Here is a 24,103-nt window from a genome sequence, read left to right on the forward strand (position 1 = left end):
GTACTCGGTTTGGGAAATAACTTTCCAGCACCGATTCCCAAATAATGAAACAAAATCGTCACTAGAATATATCGAATCCATCTACGTGTACCTATATCCCAACTACTGATACCCAAATTTTGAAACACTATTTATTATTAGTTATTTTTTTAAAAAGCTTTTCGCTGGCTCGTGAGGAAAACCTAAGAGGTTCACACGTTTCATTGCATTTAATAACTCTTCCTTGTATGTGTACATGGAAATCCAGCGGTGTGTGTCGACGCTTTAGTCAACACATTAAAAACCGTGAGTCTGAATTAGTGAGAAGAAAAAAAAAATTCTTCTTCGTCCGAGGTAAGAATAGAGTCTTTCTGTGTTGACTGCGCACGTCCTGTTGTCACACGAGTAATCTTAAATGATTATATACGGGCCAAATGTTCAAACTATTTTCAGGATAAAGGCCGATTGTTAAAGAACGTCTGGTATCACTGTAGTTAAGCAGCTAGGACTACATCCGAATGCACATAGTGATTCAGCAAATGGGTTGTAAATGTAAACTGTATGTGGAAGAAGGAGTACCAATATATCTTCTGTTCCAGTCTTTTCTGATATAATCATTGGGACCCTCTGGTTTTGATGTTGTTCTGCTGTAAATGCATGGCCTTGTCAATATTAACCAGAGGATGTTGGGTTTTATGCAGCATGGTGAATCTCATGGTGCGTCTGGTTTGAAGGCTTGCAAGTTACTGTAGGATAATTATTCTGGTAACACACTCTTGTGTTCTGTTTGCATAGTTGTGGATGACATATATGGCTGTTCTTCTTCGAAAGCTGTGAAGCCCGTCTGGGAGTGTGGGTCCCAGATAACTGAAGCATGGGAAAGAGATTCGAAAGCTATGAAGCCCGTATGGGAGTGTGGATCCCAGATAAGTGAAGCATGCAAAAGAGACACAGAGAGAGACAGACAGACAGACAGAACGAGAGAGAGTTAGCCTTAAAATGTTGGTGTAAATTGTTGACTTGACCATACTTGTACACGTCTTTAAGTTTTGTCAGAGAAAGCCTATGATCCTAATTCCTCAGCCTACCACGTTTCAGACGTGCTTCTTTGACGACAAATTGTTTGTAATGGTGTATCCAATGTCTTTTCTTGTGTCCACTAGCTCCAGTGTTTGTCCAAGGAGGATGGTAGACGACGGTAGGAGCTATTTTTAGGTTCAGTCCTGATACATGTGCAGTTGTTACAATTGAAGCTCATCTGCCAATTTCGTTTCCATTCTTTGAACAATGTGGAGTCTTCTTAGAGAAGTCACTATCATACTGGTTAGCAATTGTCCCGAATAGCAGAGAGTCTTCTGGGAGACCGTTCATGAATACTAGAAAAAGAAATGGGCATGGGCAGCATATTGGGATATTCTTACAAGAACATCTGCTTTTGTTAAATTTGATCCTTTCGGGATGACATACTGCTTTCTGTCATGTAGGACTAACCTAATTCGTCTAGAAGTGTTTTTAACTGGGCTGATTCAGCATGAATCAATATCCGGTCAGAGCGATGGATAAATACAAAAGGCATATTATTTATTTCGCCCATGACACAATTGCGCGATGTCAGGGGAATGGATTAAAGAAAAATTATCCAGTGAACTTTCGTTTGCTGACTCACCTCTTTAACCAATCACAGCGACATTATTATTAAGACTTGTACGATTTTTAGAATTTATTGGACTGACACAGCATTCACCCTAGAAAGGTTACAAAGAAATTAAGCTAAGAGTCAACACCGTAAAACATCTCAAAACGGACTCTTTTCAATCTTGAGAGTCAAATAAATGTTCGTGAACACATTTAAAACTGACAGTAAACAGCATGCATACTTTGTGAAGGCAGTTAACAGTTTAGTTTTTGTTCAAAGAAAGAAAGAGGAACAAGCTGAAAGCTATTTAAATATATCGTTTAATTCTATAGAATTATACGCTATCATGTCGAAAGATGTTTCCGTTTCCGTTGTACTTGTGCGTATATTTGTATCTCATGAGCATCTTGCATGTTTCATTTGTATTCATACAGATTGTTTGTACCCTCTTGGGACTCTTGCATTTATCCTTTGTATTCATACAGATGTTTGTACCCTCATGGGTCTCTTATATTTGCAAGTTGTCCATCTACATTGTCTTTAAATCCATCTTATTTCTACCAAGAAAAGTAAGCAACGTGACAGGATTTTCCTTATTATTATTATTTGGACCCCGAGTGGTCTAGTGGTCTAAAGCGCTCACCGTTACGGATCATTTCCATCTCACCTCTGTCTGCTTCGGTTCGAGTCTCGGGTTCGGCCCATGTGGGTATGTGAAAAAGCTTGCCAGCAGCTTCTCGTGGGTCGCTGGTTCTTTCTCGGGTTTTCCCGGCTTCTTCCTCCGCCATTTATACTAGCCGCCATGTATAGCTTATATTGTGCTGAAAAATGGCGTTAAACCTTACAACAACAACAATTATTATTATTATTATTATTATTATTATTATTATTATTATTATAAGTTGTAGCAGTGTATCGAGTTCAGGATATATTTATATTACATTTTAGATAAATCATTTAATAATAATAATGTAACAACATTATATCAAGAAGGTGACTTATTTGCATGGAACTAATCTACCTTGTGACCGTCTAGCATTTTGGTAAGAATAAGTATTAGAATTGTTGCTTCTGTGATCTTAAGATTGGATTTATTTGTGTATATTTGTATGATTAGTATTAATATTGGATTTATTTGTATATATTTGCATCTCGCGCCAGATAGTTGTATTGAGCGAAAAGATACACGGGTCCAGAAATTCGTTGTAGTGACATCTAATGACACAAATAATGTTGGCGATATGAATTTCTGAAACCTTATGATTATGACATTTTATGACTCGAGTTTTAGCTAGCAAGTGAAGCATGTGGTGCAAGAAGACTTGAAAACGTTCCATCCATTGGAATCTGGAAATGTCTACTGCACTATAACGTCACCAATTTGAACAATGGCGGGGTAGTTGACAGCAAACGGCTATTTAGACCAGTTGCTTGTCTGTTTTTATGCTAGTTTCGAAGCAAATATTCTAATTCCCATTCTAACAACGAGATTGTTTACTCTTTGAGTTAAGTTAAGATTAAATGCTCTTATTTACATAAGCTTCCATTATTCCAATAAAAAGACGCCAAAGATGTCTCAAAGACAGTCCGCTTTGGCTCCACGTGTCAGACATTTTCAAAGCTTATTGACAGCTATCCCGTTTAAATCACTGAATTGACACTTACAGTATAAAATGGGAATTTTCTTTTGTCCTATAACTTATCAGTCTTTGACAAATTTGAAATGAAATGGGTTTTGGTAAACTAAGACCATATTGTACGGTCTGAACATTTGAAGAGACGATTCAGATTCAATCAGTCTCTTCGGCAGAGAAAATATATTATTCTATCTCGGAAATTTTCTGTATTTATGTTGAGCAGAATCAGGATTGTGATTTCATACTTTATAGACAATAATTATTTTTTTTGTTAAATCCACAAATGTCTGATAATAATATTGTTCACCTAAATGACCCACTCACGGCGGCAAAGGTTTAGCTAACTGGTCAGATTACGTCCGAGTCGGTGTTTGTTTACTTGCTTGATGTCTACTGCTAAACGTCTAATTAACAATTTTGTATCATCCAAATAATAAATACATTCCTTTGTGTTTGACCTGGTTTATATTTATTTAAAGGGGAAAAATAGTTCCATACCTGTGGAATGGAGCGTAGACTAAAAACTATGTTACGGCTGATTACTCGAAGAGGTTGGAGAGAGAGAGAGAGAGAGAGAGAGAGAGAGAGAGAGAGAGAGATTTTGGTGTTCTGGTGATTGCAAAAATCAAAGTTTAACATTAATCTTTACATGTAATAAGGTTCAGACGTTTTTCATTTCAATCTTTTTGTTTATTTGTATTGCAACTGCTCCATGAAGTCCACTGACTCCCTATATTTTCTCATATCAAAATTAATTTTGATTCCAGCCGACCGTGTAACTTTTCACATTATTTGTTGAAAATATGGGTGGATACGCTGAAAAAGAAGATATTTATATTTATAACTTAAGGCAGTCAGTTTATCCATAGAAGAGTCACGTTCTCTACGTCTAACTGATGACTACTTTCATATCGAGCTACACTCAAAAAGTACATTATTTCAAGAGCAGAGATATGAATGATTAATGGAACAACCAAAATGCTAGTCATGACGTCATAACAATGTTCTCGTGCTCTGCTCTATCAATCGAGCGCGCGGTATTACATCCTAATAACACTGGCTGCAAAATCAAAAAATTTAAGAATCATGTTCAGTCCGCCCCTTCATCGGCTGCAAAGTTGCGTCATTAAATGAAATCGATTATTCTTACAGGGATACCTTAGCTAGCAGGGTTCCAATTATATTTTCCCCAAATGATCTCCATTATTTCCTCATATATTCCCATATGCATACTATTGTTTTAATGACTGGCATTTAATTTCTCCTCGCCCAGATGTATCAGGCCTACACCATCTGCCATTTTCAAATTTAAAATCTTCAAATTCGCTTTTTCCATCACGTTAAAATGTATATAGTTTCATTCAGATTGTTTCAATTGGTCTCTTCTTTTCAATTCAGATTAAATTCTATAGCTGCCGTAAACGACTTCGCAGATTTTTATTTCAAATTCGACGGCTCTAAAAGAGCTTCCTCGATTAATAGCAGTTTTCTTTCAAAAATGAAACCAAATATAAAACAAACCCTAGCTCAGATTTAATTTTACTTTTATAGATAAGCTTCTTTATAAAATCTAAAGAAAACTGTAATGATTTGACCATTAAGCCAGTCCAAACATCTACATAGGATATAAAAATACATTATAGCACAACACATACAGCACATACGGGACTCGTATGATCACTGGCAAGATCACCAATATTAAATAACACATACGGGACTCATATGATCATTGGCAGGGTCACATATGTTTAAAAAGAACATAGAGCACATACGGAACTCATATGATCATTGGCAGGATCACCTATATTAAATAACATACAGCACATACGGAACTCATATGATCATTGGCAGGATCACCTATATTAAATAACATACAGCACATACGGGACTCATATGATCATTGGCAGGATCACCAATATTAATAACACATACAGCACATACTGGACTTATATGATCATTGGCAGGATCACCTATATTAAAAAACATACAGCACATACAGGACTCATATGATCACTGGCAAGGTCACATGTATTAAATAACATATAGCACACAGGTGACCCGTGTGATCACTGGCACGATCACCTGTATTAAATAACATATATAGCACACACGGGGCTCGTATCATCACTGGTAAGGATCACCTATATTAAATAACACATATAGCACACACGAGAGTCGAATGATCAATGACAATGATCACCTAAATTAAATAAACAAAGGCGAGGAAACCAGCCAGCTGGCCAAGGTATAAAGGAGGGGAGTCGAAGCCCTTTTAAACTAAAAAAATCAAATTGTTAGAGAAAAACCCTTTCTCGAAAATATAAAACTTTTATCCAAACGCTTTATGATTATTTAGGAATACGCGCGACAACAGGCTCTGTGGGCATATAAACAGACATAAAATCCTTAAACTTTCGAATCAAAAGGGGTCCCCTCAAAGTTCTCCATCTTAACATAGATGGAGAGTGGAGAGGGGTCCACAAATTAACATAAATTTCTTGAAAATCCGCAAAGGGTGAAATTATTGATATCATATCTACTAAAAGATTGAATGTAAATATACACTTTATGCAATTTTGTAATTTCTATATGGTGTTTCCTCGATTTTAAAATAATGTTTATCTCTTAGCTCAAAGGAGTACCACCGAAAATCTTGCAACAAAGAATTGTCCCAAAAATGCTATCATTTAAAAGCTAAAAATTAGGTCAACAATCTTCCGTGCTTTACGTGAAGAAAATATATATATTTGAAACTGAGACATTCATAGTTATAATGATAATTAGTCATCTGAAAATTTCATCATGCTGAACCACTTTTTTCGATTAGCCGGTCGGCAGAGTGGTTGAAAAGTCTGACAAAGTCTCAGATAAAAACCCAAGGAAGATATTTGTTTTCTCTCCCATTGCCTCGTTTTCCTGTCGGAAGTTAAATGGTTTTTCCTTTTTCTTGACAACCAAAATTACAGATGCTTTTCCATGTATAGAAAAGCATATAGAGAAAAAGATTGCGATGTAGCGTCATTTTATTTATCCTTCTGATAAACAATGTGTGTTTCCTTATAGCAGGATCACAGGTGATCCCGGGAATAGGTTGCAGAGTTGTAAATAGACAAATCACTTCCGCTTAGGCGAGAAGTAGGTCATGGTCGTGTATCTTGTACTTGTAAAAGGACACAATTTTGAGTTGAACGCATCCTCAAAGTGGGTAGCATTGCGGCGAGGGGGTGCTGGCCACTTTTGATTCTTTCTTTCGCTTTCATCTTGCGAAATCGTACAATGTTTCTACATGTTCAAGTATTTATTTGCAATGTAATCGTGCCCTGAATTGATTTTGAAGAAATCAATCTGATTTAGCGACCGGCAACGACAACAGCTATTCGTGCAATGGAAGTAAAGACTTACAAGGAAATTAATCAGCAATCAGATAATATCTAAATGCCTCGAAATAAATTAGAGTGCAACCAAATGTAACCGAATATAGCAGTCACAACAATACAGATACTGTTAAATTGCAAGAACTTCAGAAAATCGACACTGTTAATACGTTAAGAAAACATTACTGATTCGAAATAAGGTTTGTATATTGTGTACATCTTTCGTGAAAGTGTAAATGTCAATTATATTTGTTTACTTTCCATTTCTCTCCGATGTTCAATTGACTTGTATCATTTCTAATTACATTTACACGTATAAAGAAATGAAGAAGTACTGGTTCAATAAATTTTCTATGCTTAATTCTATACCCCACCAGCAAGCTTTCCCAAGTGTCACCCCCACCCTGAACGGAATACCTAACTTCCGTACTTACTTTAATTGACTGATCTCCAAGTTTAACTGCCCCAGTTAATATAGGTGAAATGAAGCGTGTCAACGGTACTGCTGCTGACGCATAGTGATGTGTCAAATGAAGAGTGGTTGTCTATCCGGCGGTAGAAAGCGCCTTGACTCGGAATCTCGTGTATATGGTAATAATTATCCGAATGATTCTTGTGGAGACCAGGTGCTTACCACTGATTAATGCTATTGATTTTCGCGTCCGCGCTGTATTTTATATTATAAATTTAGGCAATATTCCACTGCACAGGTGACTAAATGATTATGAAGGATAATGTAAGTTCATGTCCGTTATATTTTCCAAGGTACTATGTTTGTGTGTAAGACATCGCAGAAGAAACAATGGTGTGTACTTGAATGGAATTTATTGACTGGATCATAATGTATATAAAATTGTGAATTTCTGCATAGACGACTATGAGGACAAGGCTATAACAAACTTTTGCTATCGTAAAAGACGCTATTTTGAACAAAACGTTGTGAAAGAGAACAGTTTTCCAATACAGGTTTCAAAATATCGTAAATTCTTTTTCCAGATATAGCTAACCTTATCCAAACCCTAGTTCTTACATTCAATATGCAAATTATTTATTCTAATACTTCTTTAATTTTTAAATTCTATCAATGTTAATATAGACAAAAAAAAAAAAAAAAAAAATTCTGATAACATCAGATCCGGAGAAATTCATACGTATTTATGTCTACAATATACACATCCTATTGCTTTTTTCAGTAATGACAATGAAGAACTATTATAGTTGTTAAGAAGAAATACATTATACAACGTTTAAAATTCTGATTGTTATATGTCACCGTTATTTCAGATTATTCTCTTCTTTGTATTTTTAAGCAAACGTATCCTGGGATTTACGATGTTACAGATGTATCTAGCACTGTTTGATTTCGAAAAAAATATCACACAATGTTATCATGTAATCCCACGGACCCCCAATAAGTAATCCAGCGACCTTACCTGTCAGGGGTTGTGAACAGTCACGTTCATGTCTCACCATAGATAGTTGCCTATCTAATTGCGCCTGCTTAGGTTTCTGATTGATATTTGAAATAGGCATGGCAATCTGTGAGCGGGAGCCTGTAATCTTAGAGCTGGGCCATATAAAGGCACCTGAAAACGAAGAGTTTAATCTTGCTAGTAATCATACGTACCTGTCAGATAATATGTTTATGAATGTCTGTGCATGCTCACACAATTTTACAATCCTACAGCAATGTCATTTGGATTACTTTGGGCTTTTTTATATTAGTTTTATATTTCAGTCAAATAAAGCAAGCTGTAGGGTGTTTGAAAAATATCAAAGCTGCTCAGACAAGAAAACCATCTGAGATAAAAAGATGCTAATCTAGAAAATTTCGTGCGCTACGTCATTTTCACCCCCCAAAAAAACCCGCATGAAAACATCTAAACTATTTTTGTTGACTTGAACGAGTTTATAAAGATGGCAGTTTTTAATTCGAAGCAAATTTTATCCGTAATTTTACTCCTTTCGGTGTTTCTCGAAATCGATGCAGCAAAGCAAAGACACTTAAGTAGCAGCTATTCGTTTTCACTGGTATTTTTGTCTGATCGGCTTTGATTTCTTCAAACACTTCTAACAATTGTTTGGATTGGCCAACACATAAAGCTACCGCCATAAAGTCTGAGCCATTTTTGCATGATGGTGCAGCAGGATCATGGGATTGCCGTTGTCACGTTGTGAAACGCTTGAGAGAAAAAGAAAACCAGTTGATTTTTATATTTACTATACAAGGCAATTTTCCCGTAGGTCACAGAGAAAACTACAATCTCAGTTTCCTTAAAAGGTCAAACGCACAAGTTTTGGAAAGAATTCTTTAATTTCAACATTACCGTGGAAAATGTAAATGTAGAAATTAAACAGGTTTTTTTCTTTTAGAAGTGATAAGGTGATGTTAGCTTACTATGTCGACATGAGTCACTAACGTTGAGTCATGGAGTTATTCGTAACCGCTATACCACTTTCGTCATCTCATGAATGCTCAAAAAGTAACACACAAACGTTTTCAAGGTCAAGTAAAAGTCCTATTTTTATGTTTTGTGCAAATACAATGTTTTCAATGATAAATGAAATTGACAGTGTGAATACAGTTTTGCCAGTGTTCATGTGATTTATGTTTAGGGTTTTTCTCTGATTACACGTTCCGTATGGTAGATGGAACTGAAGCTAACTCGTAAAATGTTGTTAAATGCACGGGTTACTTGTATTATACTTCTTTCAAAAATATTATTTCATGCTACTATATTCGAAGATTGATATTTGTCTAACACATGTTCATTCTATTAATTTTAAACCAGATATAGTTTGTTGTTTTAAACCAGTGCTGTCCAACCCGCGGCCCGCAGGCTGATTTTAAATGGCCCGCCAGAGCTCGAGCAGCTATATAGTCGTTGCTTTTCAGTTTTTTGCTGCGGTCCTCGGCTCCAAGAAAAACATTTTTCAGTGGCCCATGGTGTCAAAAAGATTGGACAGCACTGTTTTAAACTTTTAAACTCGATATGCTAACTCATGGATAATGTACTTGAAAACAATGGGGAATAAAGTCAGAGGTCAAGACTAGGAGACTTTAATGTTATGTATATTTATGGGGTTTTCTTGTAAATCATGGTACATAATTTTGTCTAATTTTGGTAATTTTTATTCATGGCTGTAAAATGTAGTGATTATATATAACTGGATTTGGTGTACGTGCATAGGGCCTATTTTAAGATATAAAAAAAACGTAAAATTGCATAGGATCTATAAATAGATAATAACGCACTTTTTAACAGTTACTAATAATATAATTATTAATATGTTTAAGATATTCGGCCTTTTTCCGATTGAACAGATCGGTGAGGTGGTATCTAAGAAAACTTTAGTTAACTCCCATTTGGATGGTTTAAATCTTGTGATTTCTTCTACGATGTTGGATATCTCACGTAGATAGTGTAGATGATATATGTGTTTAAGCTTTTCACCTATATATACGTTCCTCAGACTGGGCAGTTTTGTTATTCCTATTTCTTGTGTTCTTGTTGTAACAACAAGTCTACAGACGTCTTTTACTTTTTATTTAGTTATTATTTGAGAGGAAAAATATTAGTTTGGATTATTCATTTGAACACAAAGTTCTCACTGACCTGTAGTATTGTCTTGGAACTATTGCGAATTATTAAAAACAGTTCTGGTTATACGGAACTTTTCATTCTTTTGGACTTTTCTAGAACTTTTTCAGGATTATTTTGGATTCACTTCTTAATAATGTAAGTTCGTCTCCCACTATCATCAGTTAAAGAAACGTCGATTGTAAAAGTTTAAATTTGGGTGAACTCGATATAACCTAGATGAAAACATTTTAATAACATTTAAGAATTATTTTCATATTCTAATCTTAAGTATAACTATATGGTATGTAGATATTTATTTTATTACCAAGTGATCTCAAGAATGAAGACAGTTAGCACAGCAGGTTCCAATTACAATAGGAAGTAATGTAGGTTAAAATAACAACAGGCAGCATAGTCGGTTACAAAAACAACAGGAAACTTGGTAGGTTGCAATAACAACAGGTAGCATGGTCGGTTACATTAACAAACAGGTAGCATAGTCGGTTACAGTAACAAATAGGTAGCATAGTAGGTTACAATAACATTAGGTAGCATAGTCGGTTGCAATAACAACAGGTAGCATGGTCAGTTACAATAACAAACAGGTACCATAGTCTGTTACAATAAAAAATAGGTAGCATAGTCGGTTACAATGACAAAATGGTAGCACTGTACATTAACAGTTAACAAACGTCGCCAGATATATTTAGTCTAGATATAAATTCTGCTATAAATACTGGCATGGTAATCAAATGGAATCTCAGCTGCTGGTAACGGTCTATAACTATTCGTCAAGAGATTCTTTGCGAAGTAACTTACAGAAAAGGAAAGAACCTGTGTAAGTGATTTAAAGATAAAGCATCAAAATAGTGGACGTCCTGTAATCCATACTGCGCATGATTTAAAAGGAACTAAATCATGAGACAATTAAACAAGCGTCTATAAGTATGACAATGGTCGATGTAGTTGATGTGCGTAAGGTTATGAAGTAGACTTTTCTAGGAGCCATTGCTCATTTTTAATTCTTTATCTATGCCATATCCAGGCCTCTGATCAAAGCTGCAAATATAATTAAGGAAACAAAGAGCAAAATAATATGATCAGCTAATGCAAAAACAACTTTGTCCAGATAATTTAAGAATCTAGTTTGTTAGACTTCCATCGATACCAGTGAACGATGATTCTGCTATTTGTTTTTAGCTAGCCAATAGTAATAGTTGGGAATATTTTTAATTCCGTTTTAGCTTTGTCAACGGATGTATTTGTACTGACTGTGCCAATACTTGCTCCTCGGCCTGCCCTTGTCAAACCTTGTATACGAAGTGTTGCTGATATTAGATTTATAACTGTAAAAATAGCAGCAATTTTTACACATTTTATTTAAATAGTTGTTTAAACTTTTCACTTAATTGTTAATACTTTCTAACGTTGATATTTAGTTTGCTGATATTTTATCTAAAGTTTTCTTTTTCAGAATCTCTTTATTGTCCAGATATTTTGTATTGCTTTGTCTGTGTATTATGCATAGGTTCTTGTAAAAAAAAATTCAGTCGCACCTGTTTCTCTGCTGATGGATAACTCTGCTATCTGTGTTTCATGCATTTCAACGTTTGATTTCATATCACTTTGATTCAGCTACTTTTACTGCATCTGCTAAGTCTGTAATTTTCTTTCTTCTTCCAGCATATATAAAACTAAAGGTAGTTTCAGTGTTAATGTTTCGATGGTATTCATCTATTACAGTCTCTATTTCTCTTATTTAATGTTCAAATGATTCCTTTGTGTTAATTATTCATTCACGTGTTTCACCTGATGCTTCAGATGTTCATTATTTTAAATTGAGTAATATACCTTGTATTGTAGGCAACTTAGAATATTCTATAATGATAACGTGAATTAAGTGACAGAATATTTGCAGAAAATGGTAATTACTACTCAGGTCAAGTAAAGGGGATTATATAATCTTGTTAACGTTGGAAATTGCTCATTCTTATCTTTAAGATCTGAGGCAGCATCAGTCTCATTGTTGTATTCAGTATTTAATTTTTAATGGAATTATTTATTAAAATTATTATTCACTGGAAAAACAAGTGTTCATTTATAATATTCTTGGATAGAACATTAATTTGGAATGATAGTGATTTCAGACAAGAACATGTTTGGATTATATTATTGTGATACATGAAAAGACTGTTAGCACATCATCCCAAATGAGGCCATCGGTACGTTATTACGTTCGATATTTCAGGCACATAGACAATTTCAATTTAGAATACCAGTGGAATTCAGTTGAAACTTTATACATTTGGACTTTGAGATAATTTTTTATGACATTTGGAATTTAAATCGCAATACTGTTTATTCGTTTTTACATTTTCACGCTGAATTGTAGGAAAATAAATTATGTCTTTATTTTTACAAAACTCGTTGGTTTTCGTTCTTCTCTGTTACTTAGTAAAAGGCCATAGAGTCGTAACATTCTGGATCAGGTTCTGCCGTTTGACACTATTTAAATGGATCAAAAACAACTTGAAAAAAGCTAAAAATCATCGCGTAAATAGCAAAGCTGTCAATCACAATGACTAAGGAATGCAGTGCTGGAAACATACAGGTCTTAAGAACTATTATAGCAAATTTAACATACCAGGAAATAAATTGACACTTTACTTGACAGGGAGTTGGGAAAAAATGGACAGAAAACAATTAAGAAAACACATCCAAATTTTAAATGCTAGTTCAGCTTAAACGCCAGACATTTTCAGATATAGTAATACAGGGAGTGTCATCTCAGATGGGCACAAGTCGTTTAGTTGATAATGTAAGCATATTACAGGCTGAACTGAACGAAGATCATGTGACTTCAAATAGAGAAGTCATTTTTTTTTTTTTTACAGAATTTCTGTCATTTTCGTTAAAATTGACAATTTCGGTTCAATAACGTTCAGAGAAATACCTTTTAAAAGCCGAAAAGAGAGAGTAACGAAGCGGACCAACTACAGCAAGTTAGCGAAAACAAAAACAGAACATTGAAAAGATAAACACTGAATATAATGATAGGTACGTGTGTACAGGATGTTATGTAATCGATGGATTTGTTCCTTTAACAGTTGAAGGTGATGTAACAATTACATCATTTACTACATAGTTAACCATTTGATAAAGGAGATAAAAGACAAACTGAGCGAGATAAGTCAATACATTAAGAGTCTATCTAATGCTCCTTTTTGCTCTTCTATTTCTTGCTGTGATGGCACTTGATAACTTTTATACATGTTTTATCTCACGCATCTTGTGTTGGACCAATGAAAGCATTTTTGGTATGTTGTTCTAGATCGTTGAAAGCATTTTGTTTTGTTGATCTGGATAGAAAGAAAGAATTACCAAGAATAACATGATCGACGTCTATATTTGTATATCAATACCTTCATTTTGTTTTACAAAATGTAACCGTTTTATGGTGAAGTTCAACTGATTGAACACTATTATCATTTAACGTTCTATCAGATTTTAATTCCTTCACTGCATTCAAAATTCTAAGTCTTTGTAAGAGAGATATTGTATGTTTATCGTCTGTTAGGGCTCTATGGTGTTAAACTAAGTAACAGAAAGGAACGAGAACCAACAAGGTTTGTAAAATTCAACAAATAATTTATTTCCCTAGAATATAAAGTGAAAATGTGAACAAAAGAACTCAGTATTGTGAATTAAATCCGAAATAGTCCTAAAATGTTTGTTACCATAAGTCTAAAGTCCAAATGTAATGCGTTCCAAACGAATTCGAGTGGTGATCCAAATGAATTCCAATAATGAATGATATGATGTGCCTGTAGACTCTAACTTGCCAAAGACCTGGAACGTGAGATTTGTTAACAGTCTTACACAATACTATAATCCAACAGTTCTTGAATGAATTCACAAGAATTCCAAAATAATGATTTAGTCCATAAATATAATAAAGCACTTTGTATTTACAGTGAATAATAATTTGAACAAATAAATCCACCCAAATTAAATATTGAGCACAACAGGACTGATTCTGCTTCGGATGTCAAGGTAGGAATGAATAAGCAAACAACATTAATATAAAAAAGTTAAATACTATAATAGAGCCAGGATGTAGGTCAGTCTCCATTCTAAAACATTCTAAGTTGTCAGCAAGATGAGAAATTTCCAAGAGACAAACTAATGCCCTAAGCTTTGACGCAAATAAACATGTTTACCTATGTATTATGTTGTATACAAAATAAATGTCACTAGTGAGGTGGACCCCTAACTTGATTTGAGACAAAGGTCAGTTACAAATATTGATATACATAACATATAACCATGGTGAATAGCCAATAAACAATACAAATTAAATATAGATAACATGTGATACGTTTGACTGAGTTACTTGTTTAAATCTTCTTATTCCTTTATCTCCAATTTGAAAAATAATTTTTTTTTCTCCAAAATATTAGGTATGATCTATAGCAAGGTCTACAATATTGTTTTATGAACACTGTATTGACCACTCTATGTTGTATTCTGAACATGTCTTGATCTTCATTTATTGTAGACAATATTAAAAATGAATCTGTAACACTAAAATTGTACTGCTTGCACCTTTTAATATTCTTCAAGTTATCTCAGATAGAACAAAAAAATTGAAAGATTATCATAAATAATATGTAAGTAGCTTCAAAACCAAAATCGCGTTAACAAGAACTATGTTCGCTGAACTCGCTTGACTTTATTGTAAAATAAATTAAGTGCGAATGCAAGTAAAGAAAAATCCAAGGTCAATATTAAGTTGAACATGGAAGACACCTGAGAAAACAATGGCAACGATTTATAAAGGCTAATGTAAACAAAAATATTAAAACAAGAGCAATGACGTGTTAAAATTAAAACAAGTCAATAAGAAACAAGTACCTTAAGCATAATTGTTATGTATATTTAATTTGCATTGTTTACTAGGTTTTTAAAAAAATCTTTTTATCTCATTATATGTTATTATAATGTAACATTGTATGTTGGACTTGACCTTGTCCAAAATTGTGTTAATTTCTGCTTGATCTGAATTGACATTTGTCTGTAAACAACTAATACATAGCTAAATTATTATATATGTGTATAGGTTTAACATCAGATTTATTATTAATAGAAGTAAATACGTTTATTTGGGTCTAGGGCTAGGTTTTGGAATTTCCTTAGTGTATTTTACATCGTTCAGGTTCTGGTTTCTAATAATAACTAATATTCTTATTTTGTAAACAACATGATCATTTTAGAAGGATATTTTCATTAGGTAATATATTTTTTTTTAAAAAGTAAATGCTAATCGTGACCTGAGGTCAAGTACAGAACTATATAACCTTGTAAGCGAGATGATTTTTCAATCGTGCTTTAAGATCAAGCAGTTATAAGTTGTATTATATGCTGTGTCCAGTTAGGCTGGAATTTATTTTCTTCAAATTATTGAACTGAAGTGATTATTTTCTTTGGAAATACAAAAGTGCGCTGATACAATTCTCGGATAGAGACATTCACTGGAATTTATAGTGAATTAAAACCTGGAATTATATTACTGTGATTCAAAAAAAGATTGTTGACACATCAACACTCTACAAGCTGCCATAGACACATCAACACCTTCAGTTTTGAACTTATTTTGGACTTCTACAGAATTTTATTCAGGACTCTAAATTATTAGGACTAGTGTCTGTAATTCTAGGATCATTTTGGAATTTGATTCGCAATACCGTAAGGTCTTCTTTTTCATTTTCACTTTTGTATTTTAGGGAAATAAATTAATTGTTGAATTTTACAAAAATTGTTGCTTTTTCACTCTTTTCTGTTACTTATTTTAAGAATATATACTTGTAACATAATGTATTACTTTAAAGGCGGTATAGTTGTATGAGGTTTCGCATTTATGTATTCAAAAGAGAACCTTTTTCAAATAAAACTGTTGCATTGGATAAAAATTTTGATATCTATTAGCATGGGGAATAAATTCTGAAATAGTAAGTTACAATTAGTATATCATAAGAACATAACACTACAGTTGGTATGCCCCCAAAAAACAGTAAATTACTAAAGGTATGCCGAAAGAAAACCAATTTACAATTGGTATGTCAAAAGAACAGCAAATTACAAATGGTATGACAAAAGAACAGCAAGTTACAAGAGGTATGCCGGAAGATCATAAAACTACAAAAATATATGCCCAAAGAACAGCAAGTTAGAAATGGTTTGCCAAAAGAACAGCAAGTTACATATGGTATGCCAAAAGAACAAGTTACATATGGTATGTCAAAAGAACAAGTTACAAATGGCACGCCAAAAGAACAACAAGTTACAAATGGCATGCCAAAAGAACAGCAAGTTACATATGGTATGCCAAAAGAACAAGTTACATATGGTATGCCAAAAGAACAAGTTACATATGGTATGCCAAAAGAACAAGTTACATATGGTATGTCAAAAGAACAAGTTACAAATGGCATGCCAAAAGAACAGCAAGTTACATATGGTATGCCAAAGCAACATCAAACTACAAAAGATATGCCAAAAGAACAACAAGTTTCAGTCGATATGCCAATGAAAGAGTAAGAATATGTATGCAAAAAGAAGAGAGAAATACATTTTCCGACGTGTTGTTATGTATATTTGATTTGCTTTGTTTGTTAGTTAGGTTTTAATTTTTCTTTATTTCATTACATGTTATTGCGTTCATTTCTGCTTGAACTGAATGGACTTTATTCTGTAGACAACTAATACATAGCTAAATTATTCACTGTGTGCATGGGTTTAAAACCAGTATCGTTATCAATAGAAACAAATATATTTATTAAGGCCTAAGTCTAGGTTTGGGAATTTCCTTAGTGTATTTTACATAGTCCAAGTTATGGTTATTATTTTGTAAACACCAGGATCATACTTGAAGGTTATTTTCCATTAGGTAATAGTTTTGTTTAGAAAATGCTAATTGTGACCCGAGGTCAAGTAGAGAACTACACAATCTTGTACGTGAGAGGATTTTTCAGTCATGCTTTAAGATCTAGCACTTTCAGGTAGTATTATATGTTGTGTCCAGTTGGGCTATCTATGAAAGACACATAAATACCTCCATTCTCTGGGTTAATTTGGACTTCAACCAAATTTTATTCCGGACTTTAAATTATTAGGACTTGTGTCTGTAATTCTATGATTATTTTGGGATTTAAGTCGCTATACCGAAAGTTCCGTTTTCTCATGTTCATTTTGTATTCTAGGGCAATAAATTATTTTTTTAATTTTACAACGCTTGTTGCCTTTAACACTTTCATTTTACTTACTTTAAGAGCATAGACTTGTTGTTGTTGTAGGGTTTAACGCCATTTTTCAGCACGATGGGCTATACATGGCGGCCAGTATTAATGGTGGAGGAAGAACCCGGAAAACCCCGGAAAGAACCACCGACCCACGAGAAGCTACTGGCAAGCTTTCTCACATGCCCACATTGGCTGAATCTTAGACTCGAACCGCCGCAGACAAAGGTGAGATGGCAGTGATCCGTAACGAAGAGCGCTTTAGACCACTCGGCCACTCGGGGCCCCCCATAGACTTGTATCACGTATTGAGAATTTCAATAGTAGTAACTGAGCAAAATGCCAAAATTAACAAAGCATTAAATGTAACACGTATAGTTGGCAAAAACCGTTTCACGTCCATGTAGATTCAATAACTTTGAAATGTACATCGACAAAGTCAAAGGTGGAATTACCGCTAATAAACAAAAGATTGATATTAAGTATGCCTTCAAAACACAATTCAAAAGTTTGAAAACTAATTAGCAATAAATACACAATCTACACAAATAAATAAACCTCTACATTGCTAAGAATTCCATATGCACAGGTAAATGCAGTCATCGGAAATCTAAAACTATTATACATTTTAGAAGACCAGACCTATAACATTATAAATAGCTCTGTTAGCACTTACTCATATTTGTTAGAAACATTGTCATTAAAATAATTTATCACGGTGTTTTAATTTCATATTATAAAAATAATTCATGCATACAATTGGAAAGAACCATACAAATATTGAATATCAGTATTAATGACGAAGAAGAGAAAGTTATAAATGTTTATGGTATGACAATAACGTATGGATTTCACGTTAAACAAATATAATGACTAACAGGGTGGGATAAATATATGTAAGATTCCTAGTGACTTTGGTTTAAGTCTCCGGATAAAATATATACATTATGCACTAAGTCAATCAATAAACACTTATTGAAACTTAAATAACTCCAGAATTATAAATTTTGAAGTAAAATGCTGAAGCGGCTAGTAAAATGCATTTGGAAAAATAAATGACACATACATATGTAAACCTTTGAAGATAACAAGGAGAAAGAGAGACCTGGAACAGTACTTAAAACCCAATGAGTAAAGAATAAACAAAGACATAATGCTTCTTATGTTACGTGTTTAGGCTCGAATAAACAGTAACACAAGAAAGAGTGAAAACAACAAGCTTTGAAACATTTCACTAAATTATTTATTTCCTTGGAAAAATACTGGAAAAATGGAAAAATAAAAAAATGACAGGTTTTAAGAATCAAATCCAAAAATATTCCAAGAATAAAATGTTAGAATTCCTATTATTGAAATGTTCTAATGAATTCAAGTTCGAGTCCCGACGAAGAATGCAAGATGGAAGGCGATGACGTATGCAGTATCCTGTTTAGTGTGGTTGTCTACAGTTCTTGTAAAACACAATAAATAATCCTCCGGTTTTGGAAATCCCAATTATTTTTAAAGAAATGTCTTTGTTAAAGAATTCTGTATGAGCACACATATATTGCCAGGAAAAAAGAATCCTTTTGAGTCCAAATAATCTGAAGAAAAATAAACATATAACTCGAAAACTGGCTTCAACAGAAGGAAACGACTTGACATCAAGCATTTTAAGCCCAATATGAGTTTATTTCTCTAAAACAATGGTTATACAGTAATTCTGAGACGCAGAATGCGTACCCGTATGAAGGTCACGTGATCATGTTTACATCACGCACTCTCAGCATTACCCGAACAAAAATCAATCATTTTACACTAAGAATAAAAGTTGTTTACTGCACTAAAACTATTTACAAGCCTAGGGTCATGTATCCAATGCAGCCTCGATCTAACCGTTATTTCCAAAATAAAAATAAATTTTAAAAAAGAGCTTGTTGACGTGACTGTTACTAAATTTGAATTAAGATCGGGAACAATGTCATCTTTATGTGTTTATAGAAATGAACAGTCAAGGTCAAACTATTTTCTGGAAAAAGTACGAGTTCCTAGTAAACAGAACTACATAATTTTGACATATAATGAAATTAAAAAATATCACTAGGAGTCGTCCTGCAGCAGTTTAGGTGACTGAAGCCTTCCCCATTTTGTAGATCCGTGTCAGTGCGACGGCAATCTCGGTATCCTCTTTGCTGATTCAGGGCCCGGCCGCCTTTTAGGGTTGATGACGCTCACCACGTTAAAACACGCGTTTAGGACAATGCACAACAAAAGCTTTCTCTGAATCCCCCCGATAACGACTACCCGGATAGCCTTTAGTTCATGGATCAGGAATGAGTTTGCCAAGTGAGCAACGATCCTAAGGGTCAACCTTAGCACGACAGAAATACTAGGTCCATATAACGCAACAAGTTGTGTAACTTTATATATAAACATCATTGAAACCTCGGACCGTAATGACGTAATTTTTATCAGACTGGTACAAACCTTCGCAAGATCTTTTGCTTCTCGTAAATGACTTATCGAAGTTGTCACTTAGAAGATTTAAAACGTATACCCAATATCAAGTCATAATACAAGCCACTCTTCTGGTTGTAAGCCCCGAGTAGAACCCCCAAATAAGGATGGCTGTAATCATGGCCTTTGTCGCGGTAGCCATCAGCGAAAAATATGCTCCTGGTCTCATCAAATAATTAGGCGAGGGTGCAGGATAGGCTGTGTCATGTATTTTATGCTAGCCTAGCCGACCTCCACGAGATAATTCCGACTTATGAGCCCTAGTCGGTGTCCATCGGTTGTGGTACTACCAACAAGCCGCTGAGCATGGGCCACTGTCGAATGTGATGACGCTAGTAACCTATCCGGTTTTGTATGTAGCATCGAGTACGTCCACGTTTTCCATAAAATTATATTCTGGGATGCTAACGAAGAGTTGATCCAAAACGCACGTTGATGGTAGGGCGGTTGAATATTCCCATAGCGAGAGGTAAGGACCGTTAGCCCAGTCATATATGGTTAGATTTCTTTCGCATAAGTGAGTCAGATAGATGTTGACAGCGATTAGAATCAGAAGGACTCCTGATGACGGACTTAATCATTGGTCTCGTCGTCAGAGCCGTGGGTTACTTTACCCTCTATCATCGTCTGAGGACTCCTCTTCCAGGCCGCCTCTGGACCCCATTCGATACAGATTGATAGCACTCGTGGTTTATGATGATATTCCATAATTTCACCCCGTCTCTAATTGGATTGGTAGTGTTTGGCTATCTACTTCTCTCTATGACCGCCACCCTCTTGTACGTCCCCCCCCCCTTAAACACGGCTCTTACTACCCTTAATATGACCGCCATCCTCATCTACCCTACCAATACCTCTCTCAGGGTCTAGTAAAAGCTCCTTGACCTAGTTAAACGTGGCGCAAGATGGAGCCATGCTGATATTTTATAACTGCTTGAGGGTGGAGGGTTGTATCGTTTGGTGTAGGGTGTTATTTTTATAAATATTTTTCGGGTAGGGTATTGATTATCGACAATGAAAATAACGCTATTTGAGGCTGAACTATAAAAAATGCGGTCTAAGGTGAAAATTATCGTGGGTGGACTGGTGTTGGATTTTTAAAAAAAAATCCTCTCTGCATTGGGCTTGGGGTGAATTTTGAAATAAATTTATAATGTTCTTTGTGGCCTGATGTACGATGAATCATGCAAACACTATTATTAGATTAGTTAGGAAATGTCCAGATAAGTTTTTAAGGAAAAGAATGACAAATGAAACCAGTGTTATCGTACACAGTAATAGTAATAAAATGGGCGGATATACGGTGATAAAAAAAATAATGCAGTATAGGGTATATTCTAGAACAAGCCACTGCGGGATTTAGTGGAGGCAATCAATTACAGCTACAATATACAACACATTTTTTAGTTCCGTGATAAAGATGCATTAGGTTTTTGCCTGGAAAGGTTCGATCTGCTAGATAATATAGTTCATCTATTCAATAAATTTAAACGTTAAAGCATGACGTCATACCTTGTTCGGCGGGAAGTGCTATATTTCTCGTCGGGTGTCCTTTTCTATTTAGGATAAGAGCTCTAACGTGACATGATTAATTTTCATCAGCTGAGAACCAGTCGTTTAATCTCAAACCTACGATAGTTGTACTGGAGGCGTGGAAAGCACGTGACTCGTCCTCATTCGCTGCTGAAGAGATCCAATAACGACTCTATGTTGTAACGAGTCGTTTAATTGGAGGAATATATTTACCAGTCGGATAGCATCATTAAAAACCGATAGGCAACTGTCTGCAGATCTTTTCAAACGACTGCTGGATAAACTCTCAACACTCAATAGCTTCAGCACTTTGATCATAGACTATTAGCATTCCTCTGGCCTTATTAAATAAATTGATATGAATAGGCCATAATCATGACATGACTAAGGGAGTTTTCCATGTGATGTTTGATATTAGATTCTATCTTCTTATCAATCACGACGTCATAGTTTTAAATAAATAAATTTGACCTTGATTTAATATAGCTGATTCTCGACAGAATACATACATACATACATAGATACATAGATACATACATACATACATACATACATACATACGAGTCAAGTATTCTTCAGAGTGAGCACGATCGGGAAAATCTCTCCATGAGTTAAAATGATCTAGTTCCTCATCCTGGTACACACACACACACGTACGTACGTACGTATGTATGTATGTATGTATGTATGTATGTATGTATGTATGTATGTATGTGTGTGTGTGTGTGTGTGTGTGTGTGTGTGTAATTAGGATTATGTATATCTCATTTAGTTTTTTCTTATATCTGATGTATAGTTTTCGGTTAAATATATGTATCATGAAGTAAATATACTAAATATAATATCTTTGTATGAGAATGATAACTTACTTTGCATTAAAGTCTATTTGTCCCTGATGATCTGCATACAAATGTATACATGCTACATTGCCCTATCATTTTAAATCCATCTTAAAACTCACATTAAAATGATATGACTAGGAACGGTAGATGATGAGATAAAAGTATTTAAAACAATAAAAGAACAAAACACGCAAAATCCTAATATAAGCCCAGATATAAATAGCAATGAGCCAGAAAGTAATAATGATGCATATATTTTAAGTTTCAGTATGAAGTCTTTTATTTAAAATATTTATTAATAATATTGAGTGATCCATAATTTTGGAGCCTATACAGCAAGATATTTATGGAAATAGAAAGAGAAAACTCGTGGAATTAAAGATACATGTTTTGTAAAGGAACGAGGATCTTGATCATGTGATGGTAAAATATGATAAGTTTTCAGGTCAAATGTCATTTTCCGACTTTTACATCATGCAACCTTTCTGCAATGCACCACGCCCACAATATGGGAAGCATTTTATTTATAGAATACATTTCAGAAAAGATGGTGTGAATATATCAGCTTTTTGAATTATTCAAGCAACTCGTTTTTGCAACTTAGAAATCATATCAGTTTGAGTGATACTGCAGTTGCTCCAAATGGTAACTACATAATCTAAGATTGGTAAAATACATTTATTATAATAGGGTTGTACCTAAATATAGTTATTGATATAGATAGGGTTGTACCTAAATAATCCAAGATCGGTCAAATATAGTTATTGATATAGATAGGGTTGTAACTAAATAACCCAAGATTGGTCAAATATAGTTATTGATATAGATAGGGTTGTACCTAAATAATCCAAGATTGGTCAAATATAGTTATTGATAAAGATAGGGCTGTACCAACACTCTAAGAATGACAAAATATACTTACTGAAATAGGACTGTATCTACATAATCTAAGATTGGTAAATAATAATAATAATAATAATAATAATAATAATAATAATAATAATAATAATAATATAAACTGTATTTAGCGAAAATTAAACATTTGGTCATGAAAATTCCTACCTGGCATGTGGTCTTTAATTGTTTTTACCGGTTATGTTTGAAAACAAATAAAATATATTTAAAAATAGAAGAAAGAATTGTCACTTACACACACTCACGTACCCTCACACGCGTACTCACAAATATTTAAAAAAAATGAATGAATAGTTGTGACTATAATGGTCAACAGATACATATATATGAACAATATACTACACACAGGTATACACATTTCAGTTTAACCGAAGTCGTATGTACATACATCGAATAAAACATGTACATATTTTTTTCTGGACACAATGATAAAGTTCTCGATTGGGAGGCTTTAATATTTCATTTCAGTTGGTAATGAAAGAATTTATTTAATGAAAGTTTTAAACAAAGCAATTGACTTTGAATTACGTTTCCTCAAGGGTACGGAATTCCATTAGGCACGTGCTGATACAGTCGATGAGCTTTTTTAATGGTTGGTTTTCGACCGCCGAATCTGGAGATAGTTAATACTTGTTAATCGGAGATTACGCTCAGTATTTGATAATCTTAGTTCAATTAGGTAGATATAATCAGGAGAAAGAGTGATCAAAGATTTATATATCATGATTCCTTTAGAATAAAGAATACGTTTTTGTGTCTTTAGCCATTGTTGAAAAGAAAACACTTGAGGGAGTCGAAACAGGAAGTTTCAG

At 34.2% G+C, this 24,103-nt stretch overlaps 1 long non-coding RNA gene across 1 annotated transcript; it reads right to left on the reverse strand.

Moving 5' to 3' along the window:
* Positions 1-3,939: 3,939 nt before the first annotated feature.
* Positions 3,940-21,575, reverse strand: LOC149802086 (uncharacterized). Its single transcript, XR_016420503.1, has 3 exons — positions 21,514-21,575; positions 8,060-8,212; positions 3,940-4,068 (listed from the first exon to the last, which is right to left on the reverse strand). It is a non-coding gene; the product is annotated as an uncharacterized LOC149802086 (long non-coding RNA).
* Between the last annotated feature and the right edge of the window lie 2,528 nt (positions 21,576-24,103).

This window comes from Sinohyriopsis cumingii, chromosome 4 (assembly GCF_028554795.1).
Source record: "Sinohyriopsis cumingii isolate HCF-2022 chromosome 4, ASM2855479v2, whole genome shotgun sequence".
In the NCBI taxonomy this organism is placed as follows: Eukaryota; Metazoa; Mollusca; class Bivalvia; order Unionida; family Unionidae; genus Sinohyriopsis; species Sinohyriopsis cumingii.